The sequence below is a fragment of the Lycorma delicatula genome, chromosome 4 (genome assembly GCF_047948215.1).
Source record: "Lycorma delicatula isolate Av1 chromosome 4, ASM4794821v1, whole genome shotgun sequence".
Taxonomy (NCBI): Eukaryota; Metazoa; Arthropoda; class Insecta; order Hemiptera; family Fulgoridae; genus Lycorma; species Lycorma delicatula.
In genome coordinates, this window is record NC_134458.1 from 178,890,403 (window position 1) to 178,915,238 (window position 24,836).

Sequence of the window (24,836 nt, forward strand, 5' to 3'; positions counted from 1 at the left end):
GTATGCTTGTGCAGTGAAATGATTTACATTTTTTTATAAAATATGACTATTTTTGGTAGTTTGAATCATTAACATTTATTTAAAAAAATATTTCCCCTTAAATTATATTATTTTCACTGATATATCCAATTTGTTATTTATTTATTATCATGAATTGGTACTTCGATCCGTCTAACTATTTATATGGTTTTCGTAACTAGTTCTGTATGTTTCATTCAGAGTATACACTAATTCGTTTCTTTTATATATCCATCTAAGTGAGATCTGTTCATTTTATAGACGGACCGTCTCAGATCCGTCTATAAGATTCGGTCTTACTTGTTCAATCCTAATTCGAATTCAGCGCTGGCCATAATATATTTATGAGTTATATAATTTTCGTTAGTTTTGAAGCTTGTCCTAATATTTTAACTCGTACTATTTTCCATCCTTTTAAATTTTTTTTAGTTATAAATTTACTTGCCGACTAAACTATTTCTAATTTTTCAATTAAATAAAATTATTTTCTTTATACGCTTCTGATTGTTATTTATATGCTGTGGCCATGGCCGCCTCAGTGCCATTTATAAAGGGACCTCATTTCGTTGATTCGTTTTCGGTTAGACATATCTTACGGTGTTTTAATCTTTATTTTGTGAGTTAGCTTTTTTAATTTCAGGTAATTGTTAAATGTATTTATATATAATTTTTTTTTAATGTTTGTTCGTTTATAAATAAGTTTTCAAAAAACCATGTGGCTATGATTGTTGCAGTTTAACGGCCAGATTATATTACTTTTCCTTTTATTTTTACATAACTGTTACTGTTTAGTGTTCGAATGTTACGCAGTTGAGTTTATTTCGAATGCTGTAAGGCCTGGCCTACGCCAATTGGGTGTAAGTTTGTAAACTTACATTATAAAAAATTCTTAAAATAAAGTTTTTATTAATTAGAATCCTTTCTTTGATTGTTACAATATCTCTTTAAGAATCCTTGTGTTGGTATAACCTTACTTGGTAGAATTAAATTTGTCTTAGTTAAGCGGGTTGTTAATTGTTGGCTGAAAAAGTTAATAGCACTATATTATAAATCAAGTCTTTTTCTTGTAAGGTAAAGAGAGCAACAAGCACATTTCATTACATTAATCATTAATATGTTTATAGACATTATTGCATTTTTTGATTTAAAACTATTTTTAGTCTGTGCAGTTCTAGCTGGTTAGCTTTCCAATCTGATTTTTTGTTTTTCACTTTTCATTAGGGTCATTCCATGTCAAGGGGCCCAGTTTTCCCCATTTGACCATCTCCAAATATCAAATTTTTGGTGGAGGTTCCCCATGGTCTGAAATGCCATTTTACAAAATTGCAGCTCTTTATCTGCTATGCGATTTTTTGAAAGAGGGGTACTTATTTTGTGGACACGTAAAAGTTATTTTTGATATACTTTCAGTTAACATTCTATGCTGAATTTACATATGTTATTCACAAGTTTCTTTTAGCACCTGGTTTTGGGATATAGCAGCTGAAATTCAGCTAAAACATTGTTGCAACATTTTGTTTCTATGCTGAATTCACATATGTTATTCACAAGTTTCTTTTAGCACCTGGTTTTGGGATGTAGCAGCTGAAATTCAGCTAAAACATTGTTGCAACATTTTGTTTCTATGCTGAATTCACATATGTTATTCACAAGTTTCTTGTAGCACCTGGTTTTGGGATGTAGCAGCTGAAATTCAGCTAAAACATGGTTGCAACATTTTGTAAGTCAAAAGTTTGAGGTTATATAATTCCTTATCTAGTACTTTAATCAGAATGAGACTTTGTAATTTGAAAAAGTGTGCCATCCAAAACTTCATTTTCGGCTTGATTCGAGTGAATTGAAACAAAATTATACAGACAAAAATTCAGAAGGAAGTGAATAAAAATATTTATATTATAATAAAACCATATTATACTTTCCCTGCCTAGGTGCACTACTTCTTCAAAATTGCGGTTTTTACCATTAATGTTACTACTGTTACTATTATTATTCAGTGTATTTTAGATGTAAAGAACTCAATGTAACACATAACCAAAATCATCACCTATAGTTAGCAGATTCTAGTGTGTTCTGTGAGACTTGTGCCGTTTTCGCATAAGCTTTTATTCGCGAGATAATTAAGCAGTGTTCTTTAACTAGATTGGTGGCAGAATTCAGTAAAAACACAATGTATATGTTGTTTTTATGCATGAATGCATGTTTTAAGTTAAAAAACTATATTAATAGTTTTTGCATGTACGTTTTTATTTGGAAATATCTTCTGCCTACAGCCATAAAACATCACTGTGGGTTAATAGAGGTAAGAAACCGTTCAAGATAATTAATCTTTTGCATGTGACTAGACTTTTAATTTATGGAAATTTCTAGTTAAAACAGTTGAAGGTGGAAAAACATTCAATGCTTCAGAATATTAGATTTTTTAAAGAATGTTCTAAAATTTACATTATCTTAAAAAAAATTTTCAGTGTTCCAGAAAATGTTGACTATTGTAGAACTTTCTAGGCTGAACTGAAAAATCCTTTTTCTTTAGTAATAGGCTATATTCTAACGTGCCAACATATAAAAACAGCCATTTTCATCACACTTTTCATGAGCTGCAGCATTCTTATTTTACATCATACAGAGTGTCATAAAGTGCTTTTTGGAAAGAGTAAAGATGGAACTTCATCTTAGTGTACTCAAAATTCATTTTGTTAATATAACCAAATCTTGTAATGTTTACTGAAGTTATGTTTAAAAAAAATTTTGGGCCCAAAATAAATAATGAGGGATTAGGTTTACAGGCCTGTTTTTTACCTTTTAACTCTTAGGTACTAGTAGTACTAACAGTGTCCTTCATTAAAAAAAAAAATGGCCGCCAAATCGTAAGATTTTGAAAATGTCTCATTTTTGGTGACTTGGGACAGCTGGCAAAAATCTTAAATATTTACAGCATTAAGCACTTTTAATATAATTTAAAACCACATAAAATGTATTTTGTTATTCAAAGGGGTTGACTAGTTATGAAGCCAACAAAAGTACTAAAAACACAGTTCCTTCTATCCGTAAACAATGTATCCAAAAATACTGATGTTATGTATTTTTTTAGAGTATAATAATAATAGAGTATGTTAGAATGAATGAATTGATAATTAGTGGTTTGCAAAATGATACATAATATTTGCCCCTTACAAAGGACACTTTCTGGATTCCAGAACAGCACATTTTTGTTACTCTTAAGCACCATCAACATCATCAGGATGGCTATGCTATATGTATCCAGAATACATCTAGTCTATGAGGCGAAGCGATTTAAGCTGAAGTGGAATTTGAAGTATTGTACTAAAATTCTGACTACCTTAGATATTTTTATTTTATTTTGAACTGATGTGTTGTAATATAATATTGTAATACTTTATTGCACTCTGTTATTACAACTACATTTCATTTTGTTTATGATTTTAGTATTTTTGTGCATGTATAACAAATAGTTTAAAAAATTGTGCTTGCTGTAACAGATATAATTATTTGAATCTCCTCTGCATTCAGTAGGAGGCAAGGTACAACTAATACAACTTTGTATTAACAGGCAGCAAAAAAGTTGATATTACTTAATAAAAAATTATTTGTTACTAGAGTACTCATTTAATCCATAAACATTACGGAAAACTTGCTCCCTGTGTGAAAGGTGCATTATCTTCCAACTGTTTTTTCTGCCACTTATAAACTATGGGTCAGAAAAGAAACTGCATGGATTTTGTTTAACAGTTGCTCTTTCTAATTATTATATGATTAACAAAGTCTAAGAAAGTATACCTGAGATATAAGCTTTCAAAGGTAGGCAAAAAATCAGGCTAAAAACTTTTGACCAAATTTGATGATTAATAAATATATCCTGATATAAGCATCCGAAACTGCTTCGAAACTTTAGGAAGTTACACACAGTTATGCCCTCTCTCAAGTTAACAAAGTCTCATTCCGATTAAAGTACTAGATAAGGAATTATATAAGCTCAAACGTTTGACTTACAAAATGTTGCAACAATGTTTTAGCTGAATTTTCAGCTGCTAAATGTCTCAAAAGCAGGTGCTAAAAGAATCTTGTGAATAACATATGTGAATTTAACATAAAATGTTAACCGAAAATATTGAAACCCACTGAAAGTATTAAAACTCAAACGTGTAGCTTTATTATTGCCTGGTTTATTACAAACTGGTTCAGTTTTCTTTCTTTTGTGCAGATGTTTATTGGCTTATTGACTTACCCTTATTACAATAGTATTCCTAACATTCATTTTTATTATATATATTTTGTCTTCTAATTTTGAAGTCATCAGTTGAATATCCTACTTTTGATTTACTAAGATAAATGTGTTTTCTGTGCAAACCTTGTACAGTTTTTCTCCTTCTATAACATTTTTGTATTCTTCCTTCTTTACTGATCATTTGTCTAGAGCATTTTTTAATTATTAGCATATTATTCAAGCATTTTAAACAAGCCTTTGCCATACTCCTCTTCTAAGTCAAACCTCTGGTTTGAGCATAATTATTTTCTTTTTTGGCTACAATTCTTGAATTAATTTTCTCTTTCTTATCTGCTGTTTGGCTTCTTAATATTTCCATTAGTTTATTTCATTTGATATAGTTGAAAGCTTCTTTTTGGATAGTTGTAAAACTAATACTTTACTCCTTTCTATATACTTGCCGATAGTTTTTATTAGCCAAACTGCTTTTTGTGTTTTTATCTGCAAGTCATTTCTCATTTTGTGTTACTCTCTTATCCTTCCTGTTCATTCATCTTTGGTAATTCAGAAATCTAGTTTCTTTATTCTTCTTCCCTAAATCTAACTGTTTATGCAACTTCTGTTTTATGGTATTTTTCACATTTGTCCACAATTCACCTGTACTGTTGCTTTCTGCATTTCTCTCATGGTACTTACAGAATCATTGAATGGTGGCTTCACGACTTTATGCCTATAGATCATTTGCCTTTAAAATAGGAAATAAATGTTGATTGCAGCCACTCTTCATAAAGAATACATATGCTATTATGAAGCCATCCCCTAACATGGGAAATTATTTCTATGAAGAACTTTTTAATCTGGTTCATAACCTTTAAACTCTCTACCTTGAGAGGTGGATCTTCTTTTTTTCATGTTTAGCCTCCGGTAATTACCTTTTAGATAATTCTTCAGAGGATGAATGAGGATATGTGTGAGTGTAAATGAAGTGTAGTCTTGTACAGTCTCAGTTCGACCATTCCTGAGATGTGTGGTTAATTGAAACCCAATCACCAAAGAACACTGGTAGCCACGATTTAGTATTCAAATTTGTGTAAAAATAACTGACTTTACTAGGACTTGAACGCTGGAACTCTCAACTTCCAAATCAGCTGATTTCGGAAGTGGGAGGTGGAGCTACCAGTAGCTAAGCTTCTGCTGGCATAGCACTTTGGGTCAACAGACACACAAGCTCCATTACTGACATTAAGATGTCATGTATGTATGTTGTGTAGGTGAGAACTACAATAGTAGTAAAGAAATTCTTGACTCATTACTTGTTTAATGGTTTCAAAATGTTATCTATGTACTTTGAAAAACAGAATTTTTAGATAACTCCATAAAGAAGAATGTAAAACAGAATTATTTTGATAAAAAGTAACAATACTATATTAAAGTATTAGAAATTTTAGTCTTACAATTACTTATATTTAATTTCTTACTTAAATTGACTGAAAAGTAACATTTAACTTTCTAACTTATCTTGTATATGTAAAAAACATTTGATATAGGGTGTTCTGGAAAGTAGGCGTTACTGGCAGTTAATAAAACAAAAAATATATTTATCATTTATCTATATAATTTAAGGAACGTAACAAATTTTTTTTACAAAATTGGTAATGAATTGTCTGAATCTAGTTGTTTGACTATGCTGTATCCAAACTTCACTCATTTTAAGTATAGATCTGGTCTATATAAGATGTTGCAAAATGTGAGAGAGGTAAGGTATACAAATGAACTGTAACTGTATGTAGTAGGTTATTTTAAGTTCTAATATAAAGAGGAGAACTTCTGTATGGTAATAACCCATTTTAAGTAGATAAAGTGGATGGAATCGAGAAGAATCAAAAGGAAGAGCGCACTGGAAGTATTGGTTGTTGATGACTTTCTGTAGTAATTAATCAGTAATTGTGAGAATTTGTAATTGAAAACTGTAATAGAACATGTACATTCTTTTAACTATCTAGGGTGCAGCTGTTGATATTGAGATAAATAGGTTCTGATTTATGTGCAATAATAAAAGATAAAAAGTGATTGGAATTGAAATTCTGTTAGTTTGGGTAAGCTTACACTTGATGAAAGTTAGTCTGTAAGGAAGAAATTTGAAAAACTTGATTCCAATGTCCAAATTGAAGATTTTAAAGGTAGTAGGATGAAGTTAAAAACTGGAAAATAAGAGATGAGTATTACTTTCATGTTATTAATTTTGTTCATAAGAAAGCAAACATTTTATCAGCATGGAAATTTTGATATGGTAAATGAATACATGTAAATAGATGGTAACAGATGTTCAAAAGTAGCTGAGAAATATTTAAGATGACTATGCTTGGTACTGGAACTGTCTGTTGTCTAAATCTTGAGTGGTGATAAAAATAAGCTGTAAGTGTTTCTTATTTATTTTTACATTTCTGTAAATATTATTTTTTAGCCCACTGGGCTGGTCTAGTGGTTAATTCATATTTCAAATCATTTGCTTTTATATGAATTATAATATAATAGTTGCTTTTATATGAATTTAAATATTAAACATTTGATAACTTTTTACATACCATCTTTAAACTTGCAATGGGCGACCAGTATTTGTCTAATAGATGTTACCTCAGTCATACCTGTGAGCTGTGGCAGCGAATGAGCCTCCCCCCCCCCACCCCCCGGCGCATTAGAACACCCTAACCTTCTGTTTCTGGAAGGCCAAAGCACTCCTCCCCAAGAGGGCTGCCCTTACTGTGCCTACACCTACTCAGGGTCCGGGTATGCTCCCCATGCATATCCAAACATTTGATACTGGCGTACGTATATGGTTGGAAGGTTTAGTTAACCAAACATCTCAGGAATGGTGGCCTGAATCTGTACAAGACTTGCACCTCATTTACTTGTTATACATATTATCATTATCATTTCATTGGGCAATGGAGGGGGATTACTTATTGTTTACTATTTGAGCAGTTTGCAATGTACACATTAAAAAAAAAATATATATATTTACTGTTGTAAATATATATGTGAATGTTTACTGTAAAAACATTCACATTAATAACTGTAGTAATAGTTTTGTTTTAACTTTAATGACATTAAATTTTTACAATAAAGAATCTGTTATACACTTAATTGGATGATTCTCTTTATATAATATTAAAAGTTATTGCAGTGTGTGTTAATAAAGAAGCTAATAAAACAAATGAAGATTATTGTAATTGGTTTGTTATTATTACAGTGCTAAGTGTTTTAAATGTATATCTTCCTTATTATATTTTAAGATAGACATGTTTAGCAAAATAAATTTTGGTTAATAAATAGTAGTGCTTATAACACCATTTTTATTTGTTGTATAGCCTCAAACAATTTCTCTGCAATTTGTCATTCTGAAGGTTTTATTTTGTATTTAATATTTACTTATTTAGCTTCTTTAGAATCCACTGAAAAGTAGTGTGATCTTTAATGTAAAAATAAACTGTAAATATTTGCTTAATTTTTATTATAATTACAAATAGTGAAGTATAATGTTGCATTATTTTATAATCTCTTCTCTCATTAAGTATGATAATGAAACATAGTTCAAGGGAACCTCCCTAGTGAAACAGTTGGGGAGAACATTTCATTTCATATCACAATTAATTTCATTTAACATGTAAACATTATGTAAAACATTTACATAAACATATGTAAACATTTCATTTAATATATAAAAAAATCAAACTTTGCATTAATTTTAAGCTATTAGCTACTGAAAGAAAATTTTGCACTTACCTGTTCTTAAGATGATCTTTGTTTACAACAAAATACTGTAAAATAAACAAGATTAGAACTTCAACATTATTGAATAAAGGAGAATCGTGCCTGTTTCTCCTTTAATTATTTCCCATGGAGTTCTGCTTGATTTGGTTTACTGTGGGATAATCCTCTGCATAGTCTCTCTCTTTTCATTTAACAATATTGTCATTTACTTATTGTCAGATATTATGAATTCTTCAAATGTTTACAAAAGATTAAGTAATTCTTGAATTACAGACTAGGTGATAAGAGGTAGGTAGAGTAATAGTGGTTAATATTTTCCTTGAGTTGGCTAACTTTTTGGCTAACTTTAACCTTAAATGGAGTCTCAGTTAACTTGGTTTTGGGTTTTGTTTTTAATAACACACCTTAGCTGCTGTTTTTTACTTAAAATAAATTAAATGACCAGGATACCCTGATAGCATATTAATCCTACTGATTTCAGTTAATTTCTGTTTATTTTTATTTAAAAAATTTTTCACTGAAACATTACTTGTAGTGCAATCCAATTTTTAAGTTTTAGAACATCATATTGCGTTCCATTACTGTTGCTGTTTCATGTAATGCACAAAATTTTTGCCACCGTAAGCAGTTTTTTGTTTCCATTTTTTTTCATCTTTCTGATTTGTACTTTTTTAATCATTCATAATCACATTTTGTAAAGTCCATTCCTCTACATCCATTTATTCACATAATTTTTAATTAATTACATTGTGCCTTACTTTATTTAAATCGCTTCTAATTTCTTCATTATTTTTTAATATTCTGGTTACTGCATCGTTTTCCACAATTGAAATTTTTTTAAGTTTATTTTTTATTTATTATTTAGGCAGTGATTACAATAATATTGATTGTACTCTGAATTGTGGGGATTAAGTTATCAGATGAGCAACTTAACCCTGAGAGTTGGTTGAGTGTGTGTTATTATTAAACACATATGTTTATTGTCTATGTTGGAAAACTTCTCTTTGTTACAATGAAAGAAGTTGGGAAAAAATGGTCTCTTTGTAACTATTAGCAGCTAATAGGGCAAAAAAAATATTGCGTTGGGTATAATCTGCAGTTTCCTGTTATCAGTATACTACAATGGCGGATGCAGTGGTGATTGAAAACAGCGTGCATGCATATTTATTTCTGTTGTTTGTAGTACCTCATCAAATCAAATTAGATCTCAGATTTTTGAAACGGCCCAGAAAAACACTTTTAGCAAACATCTAGATATGTTGGTAAATTTTCTTTCATATCTGTTGTCAATTTTTTTTCCTTTCTCCTTGTGTTTGTTTTGGAAATTCACCAAACCTGAAGTATGAAGAAGCATTTAATTTATTTTTGGGGCAAAGACTACAACTTGACAGTGAAATTTTGCTAAGATACATTATAGTTTATAGGAATTGTGAGCAAGTTGTTTTTCCATATTTAGGTATTTCCCTCCTTTTTCTTGTGGGTATTGCATCACTTTTAGATGTAATTTGTAACTTTCAAATACTTTTTTGTTAAAAAAAGAAAGAAAATTTAGTATGACTTGGACCTATGAACAAACCTGTGCTCTGGGCAAGACAGTTAACTACCTCATTCAACTCCAAACAAATTTGATATGTGGGTAGAATTCCTTCTTCCTCTTTCCTTTCTTTTCCTCATCCTTGGGCCAGTACCATAATAATGTTCAACATTTTAAAAAAAATTAGGGTTCAAGTGCAGAGATAAGATTGCTAATATTTGTAGGAGCCAAACTGCAACAGTTATAATTGGAGAAAATAAGAAAGAATCCCTAATAAAAAAAGGGAGTAGTGTCCCTTCCCTGTTTTTAATCTTTACATAAACTAGCAGTTAATGATGTTAAAGAACAATTTAGATCCGGAGTAGCAGTGCAAGGTGAAAAGCTATGATTTACTGATGATCAGTGAATGGCATGGATGAATCCGACACAAGAACTACTGCATAAAAATAAACAAGAAAAAAATGAAAGTAATTAGTAGAAATAGTGTAGATGGACTACTGAATATAAAAATAGGAAGAGAAAAGATTATGGAGGCAGAAGAATTTTCTTATTTGGGAAGTAGAATTAACTAAAGATGGATGAAGCAGGAGCGATATAAAATGCTGAATAGCACAGGTGAAATGAGCCTTCATTCAGAAATATAATTTGTTTACGTCAAAAATTAATTTAAACAACACAAAAACATTTTTGAAAGTATGTTTGGAGCGTAGCTTTATATGAAAGTGAAACTTCGACAATTGAAGTACCCGAGAAGAAAAGATTAGAAGCTTTTGAAATGTGGTGCTATAGGAAATGTTAAAAATCAGATGGGTGGATAAATTAACAGATGAAGAGGTGTTGTGGCAAATTAAAGAAAGAAGCATTTGGAAAAATATAGTTAAAAGGAAGAAACAGACTTATAGGCCACATGTTAAAGCATCCAGAAATAGTTTCTTTAATATTGGAGGGACAGGTAGATGGAAAAAGTTGTGCAGGTAGGCAACGTTTGGATATGTAAAACAAATTGTTAAGGGTGTAGGGGTATACTGAAATGAAATGGCTGTAGATAGGGAATCTTGGAGACCTGCATCAAACCAATCAAATGACTTGAAGGATAAAAGTAAATTAGAAATGAAAGGTATGATCTAATGATTGTTTAAAAGAGTTAGTGTAGTCACATTATTCATTTTGGAATTTACAGATTATTAGAAAAAATACATTTTTATTATTATAATCTAGAAGAGAGTTTAATTCTTTAATATAACAATTGTGGATACTTATATAAAAATTTTATAAAGCTTTGCTGTGCATGACTTCTTCAAAATCAGATTAAACTTTTAAAATGTGTTGCATAAAAAAACAGTGCTGACCTGGATTGATCACTAATTTAATGTAGTAGTTGATTCCTGTTGCATGCTATTTCATAACCTGTAGAAAAGTTTTGATGTCGGTGACCTAGAAAAAGTTTAATTTCATGTTGAAAATTACTAAAACTTCATAGTAATAAAAAAAAAATACTAAAATATATTAAAACCAGCAAAAAACTTTGTATTTATTTGTACATTGATAATTTTTTTCAAATTTGTAAAAGTTGTGATAAAATAAAAAATTGTGTTTTTACTTCATAACCGCAGATTAACGTAAAAAAATGTCAGATAAAATAACTAATGAAGTTGCATCTAATGTTGGCTTTTTTTTGTCATGTGTGTAATTATTCTATAGCAATGATGAGTTGTTTATAAAAAATTGTAATTTAATATGTAGAATTAGATATATTCATTTGTAATTACACTTTATTTGTAACTTTTAATTCACTTTTATGTCTGTGCTAATATTTATCAATTGTAATTATTTCTAATTGTTTGTAAATATTTTTCCCCTTCATTAAGTTTCTTTTAAAAGTAAATTGTGAGAAAATTGCTTCTGCTCACATGAGTGTACTTCAACCTTAGCTAGCTGCCTTTGACATCATAGCTACACTGTGTCATTCTAGTTCAGTCATGTGTTATTGCAATTTCTGTAGCAAAAGAAAAAAGAAAAAAATATGTTATAAAACAAGTGTTTGTCTTACTGTATTAATCATTGCTGAGTGTGATTAATGATTTGGAATTCTATTTTTTCCAGATTAGAGTACTTACTACATTACTCCAGCACTTTATATCTGGAGAGTAAAATATGTTTTTATTTTGGTAAAACATTCTCATCTGGTGATTGTTCCACTTAACTCATCTATAAAAATAACTAAGGAGCTTAATTTTAAGAAGGTTGTTCAAGTAGATGAATTTGTAAGTATGACTTTTTTTAATGAATTTAAAATGACATGGGAGGGGAATGGCTTCTGTACATGAGAAATGATTTTGTTTACTCACCAAATTTATACTGGTTATGTTCAGAGTAACATTATTGTCCTAAACTGTTCATTTACTATATTCATATTTTTTTAAAAATAATCAATTATTTATATACAGATGACATTTCCTTTGTAATTTCTGGCAAAACTTAAAACTATGTTTTATTTCTATTTACACATTATAAATAGAGTATATTATTTTGAGCAAGCAGACTTTTACTTAGTGTAAGTAAATTATGGATGATGAGATTTTTTTAAGTCGACATTATGATTAAAAACATTATATAGGTAGTTAGTTTTGAACATTATATGTTCTATCCGTTTGAATTTGTATAGTTCTTTGGGGTAATTAAACAAAAATCACTGGATGTGATTTTGTTGAATTAAATTGGAGTATGTAAAGTTAATGGTTATAATGGCTTTTTTTCATAAATTTCTTTGTTTAACATTTTATTGTAGTTTCTGTTGTAGCCCTTTACAATGTGGTAAAGGGCTATTTTCTGTCTTTCAGAAAATAACCTCATTAACTTAATTTCATTTTTTTACTCTTTATTATTAATTTGACAGATTATTGGCACTTGTTCCCTCCAAAGTACTCCCCTCTCCTATTCACACACTTTTCTCAGCAGTGATTCCACTTAGTGAAGCAGTCCTGAATAGCTTCATTTGAAGGGCTTTAAGGTCTGACAAATTTGCTTTAATGCCAACAATAGTCTGAAAACAGCATCCCTTTCACCACTGATTTTAATTTCAGAAAAAATAAAAAATCACAAGCAGTCATTTCTGTAAAGTGTGGATGCTGAGGGAGGACAGTCATTTGATTCTTGACACAAAACTGACGAATTGACAACGCTGAGTCTAGTGTGCAGTTGCATTTTCATGGTGAAGAAACCATGAGTTGTCTTACCACAACTCTGGTCTCTTTTTGCTGATCTTTACAACATGTAAAGATCCATGTACCATTGTAAAACGCCTGGATAGTACATGCACGGTTCACAGTTACATCTTAAAACAAGAATTCAAAATGCATAATTCCATTAAAATAAAAAAATAAGAGAGAACATGACTTTTATATGGGCTTGAGATTGATGCACTTTCTTGGAGTATGGAGATCCTTTGCCAATCCATTGTGATGATCATTTGGCTTGTTCAAGAACTTGCTGATAAATGCTCACTCTGTTTTTTCTGCTGTTCAGTCATCAGATGAGGAACAGACTTTGCTGCATGCAACTCTGTGCATGTTCAATTTTTCAGTCAAAATGTCATGGCATGATCCAATTGAGATGCTAACCTTTTCTGGAAGTTCTCTGACAGTCAGTCAGTGATTTGCACGCATAAGATCATTGATTTTCTGAATGTGGGTATCATCAGTTGGAAGTGAAGGTCTTCCTGGTTGAGGGTCATCTTCAGTTGACTCATGACCTCCTTTAAATGTTGAAAACCATTTGTAACATTGTATACATCCCAGAGCATCATCTCCGTAAGCTTGGGAGATCTCTCCTTAAAGTTCTGTGAAAGTTATCCGTTGTTTCACAGAAAATTTTGCTTATCGTTGCTCCTGAAAATCATACATTTCAAAAGTCAGCATTAACTATTAATGAATTAATAGAATGGAGAATGGTGATGTTTTCTAAACTACACTAATTGTATATATTCTTGATTGAAGCTAGTTTTCAGAACAAATTTATCCTTTATTAAAGGCAGTCAGCACTAGGGGAAGGTACTTCAATAAAACACTAGTCTCTGTTGTAATCATTGTATTTTTGTTAGCAAAAGGTACAACCATAAATATTAGCCCTCAAATGCGTACTTCATACACTATGTTTAAATCTGTTTTTGCGTCTACAGATGCACAAGGGTTCTATTGCCATGTCAGACTGTTTCCTAAGCTGAGATAGCACAAAAAGGCACTAGTGGATGAGGTGAATTGGGTAAAGACAAGCCTCCTATTTGTTGTTAAATCATTTGATCAAATATGCAACTGTAGTACATGGTGTATCAATACTTTGCTATTTCTTTTTAACTTAATTATAATCAATTAATGCTGTCTATAGTTTTTATTATTTTATAATAGATAATATCAATATATAAGATAGTCAACAACATAATAGTTAAGCATAACATGGCATATATTTTTTAACTATGTATACATACAGACATACGAGGTCTGTAAATGAATTGTGACTGGTTCAGAATCACAATCTAATTATACATACGGTTTCCCTAGTCTCCATAGAAGTGTTGGAACGCAGAAAATGGAATATCCTTCAGATGGTCGATTACATTTTTTTAAATGTTTTCTATTATTCCAAAATGGTGTCCTTTGAGGTGTAAAAAGTCAGGAACATGAAAAAGTCACACACTCAAGTCAGGTGAATAAGGTGGTTGAGGAGGTTGAGGAACTACAGGAATGCTTTTCTTTACCAAAAACTCATGATGCAGCATCCAGTTTTCTTTGTTGGCTTTTCATGCGGGCAACTCTTTTCTGCAGTCTTTCAACAATCTCTCTGTAAACATATTGATTTACAGTCTGTCCTGTAGGCAAAAAAAAATTACTATCGAAGAAACAAATTAGCATGGTTTTAATTTTTGATTTTTTGGGACATGGTCGAGTTTGAAGTGTGCCACTCCTTGCTCTGGTGTTTTGTTTCTGGGTTGAACTCAGATATCCAAGATTCATCACCAGTAATAAAATTTGTTTGAAAATCAGGATCAGTTTCAATTCGCCGTAGAACACAGCATACTTCACCATGTTGTTTTTCTATTTAACAGTGAGGTTTATTGGGACCAATTTTGCAAAACTTTTTTCATATCAAATTTGTTTGTCAAAATTTGATGGACTGTGGTATGATTCAAATTTAATTGTTCTGCAATCATTCTGACAGTTAATCGTTGTTGCCAGTCGTAACATATCAAGTCTCTGATTCGCTCAACATTGTCATCACTTTTTGACATTAACTGTCTTCCAGAGTGTGGTTTGTCGTCTAACTGATTCCTGGCCATCTGAAAATGCTTTAAACACCTAAAAACTTGGGCTTGAGACAGAGTGTCATCTCCATACACTTTTTTAAATTTTGAAAAAGTTTCAGTAGCATTCTCAAAGAGTTTAACACAAAACCTGATTGCACAACATTGTTCAAAATTAATAACTCATTTTTTTACGCCCAAAAAATTTGTTTATTTACATCTTACGTGGCAACAGTAGAATAAAAATATTAATATCTAATATAAATCAGCTGTTCATATAACCATTTGTTTACTAGTATCTTTATAGTATTGAAACTTTGGCTGCCAAAAAAAACTAGTACAATAATTGTATAATAAAACTACCTTTCTCCTGTTGTGTAATCAGCTATCCTCTTTATTCTAGTGGGGTGCACTAAAATATCTGAAAACCAGTGCTCATTCTAGTTTCTGTGGCGTGCTAATTTTGTTTTTACAGTTGCAGCAACAAAAATATGCATAATGTCTTATCTCCTCAAAGTTGAAAAGAACTAGAAATACCTGAAATCAGGTTTGTGAGAAGAATCCATCTTGCCCACAGGCATAACAGCAAATATATTTGCATATGCATTTTCTGTTTTAAATTATTATGCTATACTAAGTAGTTGCATACAGTATATAAAGTAGTTGTGTAATATTTTACATATTAAATCTTGAATTTCATAATTCTTATATTGTTTACTTCAAATGGCCTATGGCTTCTTGATTATCTTCTACTCAAATATCTAATTTAGGGCTATATTTACTGTTGAAGTTTTTTATCACACCGGACACAATTGTATTTATAGAAGTTATTTAAGAACTAGATTGAGAGACACATTCCTTCAAGATGATTCCTATATTATCTGTTGCTTTTACTTTTCAGTAATTAAAGTCTTTAGTAAGTTTTTATTTTTGACATTAAGGCCAACATCTTGACTTTGACCTTAGTTGAATGAAATGTTTTAAATTTGGTTTTGTAGGTGATGAAAGTTGGTACATTTTGTAGAATCAAAAACATCATGTAAAAGCAACTTATTATTTTCTAAAATTGAGATGACAATGAAAAAACTAGATTTTAGGATTTATCATAAAGCTTTGAAGCATCAAATCTTTTCAGCAACTACTGAAAAGGCTCCTGATAAACCTTAGGACTTATGGTTTATCTGGTGTCAGTTTTATTATTCTGTACACTAGTTGTTATTGCTCAAGTGGATACAGATTCCCTAATCAGCAAGCTTGTGTATTCCTTGATTGATATCAGGATAATCTTTTCATTAGATGAGTGTATAACTTAAAAGATGACAACTTTTAAAAATTTTTAAATATTTCCTTCTACTTTTTCTTACAGGTAGGAATGAATGGAAAAGAAGAATAGAAATCTGATAAAGACTTTTGACAAAAATTACATGTAAATTTTTTCTCATCAGTTTGAATGGAAATAGTCTTAAAAGTACAACTCTGTCTAAAGGACATATGACTGAAGTGTTTGTCAATAGTCCTTTAGTAAGAGTCCTACTTACTTTGCCCACCAGTTTGAATGGAATCTTCAGATGAAAATATTGTATTGAAAACTAATAACAGATTTTGTTGTGAATTCTAAATTAAGATCTATGTTTAATTATTTAAATGAGATCTGTTTATATTTTATATATTATGTGCTTATTTTCTACACAAATGTTAATGTTTTAAGACACTTTAGTGATAAAGTAAACTGTTTATAGTTTAAAAATGCAGGTGAAATAAGATTCACTCGTTGATAAGTATATACAAATGTTGTAATCAGTTCGAATGGAAATAGTCTTAAAAGTACAACTCTGTCTAAAGGACATATGACTGAAGTGTTTGTCAATAGTCCTTTAGTAAGAGTCGTACTTACTTTGCCCACCAGTTTGAATGGAATCTTCAGATGAAAATATTGTATTGAAAACTAATAACAGATTTTGTTGTGAATTCTAAATTAAGATCTATGTTTAATTATTTAAATGAGATCTGTTTATATTTTATATATTATGTGCTTATTTTCTACACAAATGTTAATGTTTTAAGACACTTTAGTGATAAGTAAACTGTTTATAGTTTAAAAATGCAGGTGAAATAAGATTCACTCGTTGATAAGTATATACAAATGTTGTAATAGAACGTTTACAGACGTATGTTTAAGATTAATATAGTACAGTACTAACATATAAATTAGGTTAGTTTATAAGTTTACAGTCCATGGCAGCCAGTCTGCGACTGGCTCACTAACCCGTCCCCACCACTCTACTACTACTACTACTCAAACATGCCCCCCCTCACCCCGTTGAAGGTAGTGACTACAATTATCTGGTAGTACACAAATTTTAGCTAGAGCTCTTTTAAATAGTCCCCTGGCGGTTCTTGTGGTGGCTACTTCAGGTATATCATCAGCTCCGAAATGAAGTTTTTCTAAGCGACCCATCTCCCAATGTAATGGAGGCCGAAAATCTTCCTTAATTACTACTAGACCCTACCTTAGGAAACTATAGTCCTTTGCCATTTTTTATTGTAATGTTGAGAGGTACTCATTGGTACAACGGTGCCAGAAAGTCTGGTAAAGAAGTTGTATGCGTTGCCAGTAGTCAAGTCTGTTTATGTTTAAATCGTTTATGTTTATTTTTAATAAACATAAATTTATTTATGTTTCGTTATGTTTAAATCAATGATTGTCCAATTAGGAAGTGAAAGGGTGTCAAAGGATTTAAATTGTTTGGGTCAGTAGATAAAGCTGTCATAGGTCTAGAGTTTACACACGCTTCGATCTTTATGAATAAAGTTTCTAGTTCATAATGCATTAAGATATGGTTTCCTAGCACTCGTTTAAGGTGATTTTTTTACAGTTTTAACTCCCGCTTCCCAAATACCTCCAAAATGAGGTGATTTAGGAGGAATAAAATGCCAAATAATGGCAGCCACGCAATATTTTTGGAATTGGTGTTGATGGGATTCAGAGAGAAAAAATATTTTTAAGTTCATTTAGTTTGTTTTTTGCCCCCAACAAAATTTGTAGCGTTGTCAGAATATATGTTCTTCACAGCACCACAGCGAGCGAGTAGATGTTGCGGCGAGAGAGTAGATGTTGAAGAGCATCTAGGAATTTTTTCGTTGTCAAATCAGGAACTAATTCAATATGTATAGCCTTTGTTGCCATGCATACAAATAAGGCAACATAAGCCTTAACTGATGATGATCGGCGTTGTGAAGAATTTTGAAATGGGATTGTTGAACTCTATACGATGGTAAATTACCCATGAGATATTGTGATGATTTAGGAGCAACTTGAAAACATTTTAAACATCGTACAGTAGAATGTGCTAAAATCTTTCCTTTGATAGGCCAATATTTAGTTCTCACTGCTGAAAGTAAGGCTTGAGGGCCAGCGTGTAGTGTGTTAATGTGTGTTAAATATTAACATTAAATATTAGTTTAGTACTAGTATGATCATATGGAAGGAGAATTCGATTTTTGTAATTTGAGTCGATTAGAGTGTTTTTTAATCTTCCTCCTACTCGAAGAATATTGTTTTCATCAATGAATGGATTTAACGATTTAATTTTGTTACTCATGATTTTTCCAATCTTAATTTTTTTACTGTCTTCATCAAATGTTTGTTGTACATGTTTAATCCAAAGGATTTCTGCATTTTGTAGGTTGTTAGCATCAAGATGACCAGTTTTTCTAGTTTTAGAGTTTCTGCAGTTATGTATAAACCGTTGACACAAAGCAGTGACTTGTAACAGCTTAGACCAAGTCACAGCTAGGTACAGATATTGCAACTATTGTCTTTTTATGCTCTTCTAATTCTGGACTGATAGTAATTGTTTGAAGAGCTTCAGGCTATTCATCTTCAGCTTCTGATAGTCAATGTGGTCCATGCCACCAAAGAGATGAAGAGATAAGTATACTTGGCGTAGTCGATCTTGATATTAAGTCTGCAGGGTTAAGCTGTGAGTGGACATGTTTACAGTCACCAGTTAATCTGAACCACCCTGTTGCTGACAAATGCTTGCCATGTATTTGCTGGTGAATTTAGCCAATGTAATACTATCGTTGAATCCGTACAAAGAGTGATAGAATGTATGTTCAATTTAATGGAGTCACGAATTTTATGGAGCAGTTCTGCAACCAGTAGCGCTCTGCATAGTTGTAGCCGTGGTAACGAGACTGATTTTATCGGAGCTACTCGTGATTTGGAACAGAGTAATTTAACTGAAATTGAATTGTCACTTTCAATCGTACGAATATATATACAAGCACCAAAAGCCTTCTCTGACGCGTCGGAAAACCCATGTATTTCAAATCGTTGACCCTTGTTTCCACTGAGGACTCTTCTATCAACTGTTAACTGATTTAATGAGATAAGTGATTGTCTGTATGCACTCCATTTCTGTTTAATATTGTCAGGAACTGATTCATCCCAACCGCGAGGTCTTTGTTCATCCAAATTTCTTGCATTAATAATTTTGCTGCTATTACAATAGGTGATACAAAACCAATTGGGTCAAATATACAGGAAATATCAGACAGTATTATTAGTTTCGTAATTATGTTTGGTGGTTCAGACAATTTTTTAAAATGAAAAGTGTCACTAGTAGGGTTCCAGAAAATGCCTAAGGTTTTAAGTGTTGTTGTCTGATTAGACTACGAAATTTGCTTCCTTATGTTCAGCTGGTATATTATCTAACAACTGTGGCTGATTAGCATACCATTTTGGCAATTCAAATCCTGCAGTTTGTAAAAGTTTATCAATTCATTTTTTAAAGTATTAAGGTCATCTAATGAGTCACAACCGGTTAAACAGTCATCGGCGTAAAAATCCCTTTTCAAGACTTCAGTGGCGACTGGAAAGTTTTTCTTTTCAACTTCTGCTAAATAAAATAATGTTTGGATAGCCAAGAAAGGTGCAGATGCTGTTCCATATGTAACAACATATGTAACAGTCAATGTAAATTTAGACGATATTGACTGATTTTAGATATTGTTGAATTGGTTCAGATGTATCATTACGCCAAAGAATTTTTTGATAATCGCGTTGTTCTTCTTCGATCATTATCTTTCGATACATTTGTCTGATATCGGATGTAAATACGTTTATGTGCAGGTGAAATGATAATAAGATGGAAACCAGATCACGCTGTATGGTCGGTCCGATCAAAATGTCATTCAGAGACTTGCCGGAAGTTGATTTAGTGGATGCGTTAAACACTACGCGAACGCGAGTGGAGGAGTTTGATTCCTTCAGAACAGGATGATGTGGCAGATAATACCCATGTTCTTTATTGTTAAGAATGGGTTCTAATTCATAGTTTTCAAGATATTCGTTAACAATAATACATATAACCTGAAATTCACCTAATGAATGATTTTTACCTTTAAAAACTTGTAGGCGTATTTATATCAAAAAACTGTGCCTTTAATAAAAACATCAAATACATACTAACAATAAAAAATACCTATTTACTTTACTTAATAGTGAAATGACAACATACAAAAATAAAAAATATCGGTGTCTAACTGAAAACAACATACAACAAATTCACAACTTTGATTGACATTACACCAAAATTAATAGCGCATAAACATGAAAATCGATAAATTACTTATAAAATATCTTAACCTAAAGAAAACAAAGTTTCCACATAACTATTAATTTCAGTAGAATGAGTATGAAAAGGATACAAATTATCATGAGCGAAATGCCGTTCAAGCAGTTTGCAAAGCGTACATTGGCTGATTATATACCTCAGCGAGTGCGAAATGATATCGTAGCACGTAGTCAACGTAGCATGCAGTGGAATGATCGTAGCCCCACACAAATCAGCATACAAATAATAAAAAATTAAAATACTTTCAGTTTAAGATTTCCCATAAAATAACGATTAAGTGCAACGTTTATTGGTTTAATGTTTTTAAACTAAAGTTCAGTGCATCACCACAATTAAGAATGCATAAATTACGAAATGTTTATAGTTTATAATAATAGTTTAAGCTTACGTTTAACTTTGAAGACTGCCGAATCACTCTTAAGTTTTCAAATTCACAAAAGGTTTTTGTAATCAATCATGTCGGAATCACCATGTTTATAGTTTAAAAATGCAGGTGAAATAAGATTCACTCGTTTAAGTATACACAAATGTTTTAATAGAAAGTTTTACAGACATATGTTTAAGATTAATATAGTACACAGTACTGACATACAAATTAGATTAGTTTATATGTTTACAGTCCATGGCAGCCAGTCCGCGACTGGCTCACTTACCCTTAGTCCCCACCACACTACTGCTACTCCAACATAAACTTGTAACAAGACAAGCATGTTATAAATTCACTAAGCAAACTGATGAAAGACATAATCTGCCTAGTGCACGATTTTTAAAGTTGATTACTCAAAAGTGCATCTGCACAATGCATGTTTTGTCACCAAAGCACAAGTGCGTCTTTCTACTTTTTCTTACAGGTATGAATGAATGGAAAAGAAGAATAGAAGTCTGATAAAAGACTTTTGATAAAAATTACATTTACATTTTTTCTCATCAGTTTGAATGGAAATAGTCTTCAAAGTACAACTCTGACTAAAAGACTTTTGACAAATGTCAAACTTCGCAAGTAATTTTTGTCAAAAGCCTTTTAGTAAGAGTCCTACTTTGCTCACCAGTTTGAATGGAATCTTCAGATGAAAACTTTGTATTGAAAACTAACAGATTTTGTTGTGAATTCTAAATTAAGATTATGTTTAATTATTTAAATGAGATCTGCTTATATTTTATTTATTATGTGCTTATTTTCTACACAAATGTTAATGTTTAGGGCTTTAGTTAACATTAGAGCTTATAATATGTTTATTATTAGCGCATATTAGTATGTTATTACGGCATTAATATATCACTAAGGATCTCAAAAGTCTTAAAAAGTTCAATTTTTGAGATGCATTATTGTTTCATTCTCAATAAAAAAATTCATTAGAATGAATAAATTGTTTGAAAATATATTAAACAATTTTTGTTACAGTTTTTGAAGACACTTTAGTGTAAACTCTAACAAGACAAGCATGTTATAAATTCACTAAGCAAAACTGAGGAACGACATAATCTGCCTAGTAAAGACTGCATGAGTTGTCAAGTTAACTCACAAGTGCATCTGCACAATGCATATTTTATCACCAATGCACAAGTGCGCGTCATCTGCAGCAGATGTGTTAAATCACTAAAGGTAAATGAAACCGCTGAAGAATAATAGTTAACCCTTGACTCTATCAACTTAACTGGTTGAAATTTGCACAACCAAAGAGAATGTTTAATTGGTTGTGCAGATTTCAACCAATTTAGTCGACAGAGTCAAGAGTATTCTTAAGTTGTTTCATTTTCCTTTAGTGATGAACACATTTTCTGCGAATGACGCACTAGTGAGTCATCGACTTGAAAAATCATGCACTCTTTAGTGTAATTTTCACTACTATTATCTATTATGTCTTGTAGTTTAATTATCACTAGTGTGTTTCATTTTCTTGTTTTTATTTAATGAATTAGTGGTGTGGGTGACCTACCTAATTGCAAGCTGAATACTTCAGAATGATTGTTATGCATTTGTCAATAATTGAAATATAAATTATTTGTGTAAAGAAGTATAAATAGTTTGAACAAATCATTCGAGAAGTATGTCATTCATGCGCTATACAGTCAGTGCCAATAGCAACTAAAATAAGTGTGAGCACATACATCAAACAAATAAACACATGTGTAAAATGGTTACTTGCATGAGCATTGTCTGCATATCAAAAATATAGATGCAATGTGCTGATGCACAAGTGTTGTAATAGGAAGGATTTAAAATTTTTTTTAAATCTTCCAATTTCCATTGCAGTATTTATTAAACACATGAAAAAAAAATAATTAGCACTGGAGTAATAACCAGGTATGATCCCACACAGCGAATGTGTTAAACCTGAAACGAAGTAAGAAATAGATTTTGTATAAAATTTGAAAAGCACCTCTTAAAACATTTGAATGTTTAAAATTGTTTAACATTTTCACAAAGAACAATGTTTGAATGACTAACAGTTGAAAAAAGTGAGACATGTTGATAACTTGTTACATTGTCTTCTCAATTCCTTAAAATGATTGATGAAGATTGAATGAAATCTTTTAAATTGGCTCATTATGTAGAATCACAACAACAAATCATGTAAGTGCAACTTATTATTTCCTGAAATAGAAATGACAATGAAAATGGAGTAGATTTTAGGTAATATGTAGTATTAAAACTACTATTTAGAATGATGAAGCTAATAAATAAAAATTTTTCATGTATTGTATGTATATTTCTAATTGCCTCAATCTGGAAAAGTTTAATTGTAACACATTGTGTAAAGATTTCTCCTTTTGTCACGAACCTTCAATAAGGTTTGAAAAAATTAAGTGGTGTTTAGTTTTAATTTTTATGGTTACTTAATATCTAATTTACCAATGTTTACAGCGCTATAAAAATATTTTGTTGTTTTCAGACTTTTGAGATACCGTAAATTACATGTTTTTATAATACAAATACTAATGTAAATACAGTTTTTCTGCAAGAGTGGTTCAAAAAGTAATGATTCTGATTTTCGTAGACGCAAAGTGGCAGTCCTATATGCATACAAGTACCCAGATATTTCGTCTTTCCCGTGTCGATTACAAATTTATTGTAGTCATTCATTGGCTGTCGTGATCGTTTACAGAAAGAATCGCACCTACCTTAGAAAAAATTATCTATCAACATTATGAGATTCAATTTTGTGTCAACTTCTTTCAAAATGTTGAAAGAAGCATTCCACAACATGTGAGCATGTTGATTGTGGTGAAAACAGGGACCATCATCATTCAAGAAGCAACACATGTAAAAAAAAAATGCACAGAATATTATGAAATAGTAGATGCATGTAAAACATGTGTGTTATTTGAGATCAACACCTGATCAAATCTAGTATCACATATTTGTCTGTGAAGCCTTGTTGGGTTGCTGCAAAAAGAACAAACCTTTTTCATAGAGTGGTAACTGTGACGAGTTGGATGTTACATTATGACCTTGAGATGAAGCAACAAAGCTCCCAGTGGAAATCAACTTTTTCACAATCTCTGAAAAAAAAATTTCATGCAACCTGGATAGTCATGATAATGTAGACCAACATTAGGTACAGATAAATGCTCACCGGTATATCAATATGCTTAAGATAATGCCTATTCATTTCAGAAAACCCCGACGGGGAGTCTTATTCTTTAAGACTGGGGGTTGGCGTCCCCATGGGCCTAGCCTCTGCAGCTATTCTTCTCACTATACAGTGAGCTGCAGAACACTTTACATTATACACATATACTACACCAAGAACACTACATAAATTACAACATACACACTTACACAACAACATCCTACACTGATATTTCTTACATTAACACTGGGTGGTGTTGCGACATCTTACGAAACGCAAGTGAGTCTTACGTAGTGAGTCTTGAACGATGTCCTCTGGGCACCAGGGCGAACCCAGTTGTACTTAGCTCTAGCTCCAGTACACGTGGGCTCTGCTGGAGTGGTCCATTTTTCGCCGGTACTCGTGGGACCAAAATTTCTGTTCCTATATTAAATTCTAAGATGGTTGGTGGTCCATCTGAAAAAACTACCAAATTAAGTCTTGTGAATAGACCTCGATCAGGTTTGTCTGACGAAGATAAAAGTCCTATGGAAGAGAACTACAAATCTTTAGACTTGAACACTAAAAATATTAGATTCGTTGTTCTCCGAAATAGTCAGTATGGTGGCTCCCTTCAAAAGGTTTCACCTTTCCTAATAAACAAAACTGTAACAGGTGCAAGTGGCTCCCCGAAGAACATCAGGAAATTACACGACGGATCGATTCTGGAAACATTCAACGACGAACAGAGTCTATCAATCTTACGTCTTCGTAATATGGGTGGTATAAATATAAGTGC

General features: G+C 31.5%; 1 long non-coding RNA gene across 1 annotated transcript; it reads left to right on the forward strand.

Moving 5' to 3' along the window:
* Positions 1-547: 547 nt before the first annotated feature.
* Positions 548-23,152, forward strand: LOC142324117 (uncharacterized). The gene is made up of 3 exons (XR_012756220.1): positions 548-658; positions 11,649-11,809; positions 16,208-23,152. It is a non-coding gene; the product is annotated as an uncharacterized LOC142324117 (long non-coding RNA).
* Positions 23,153-24,836: the final 1,684 nt, after the last annotated feature.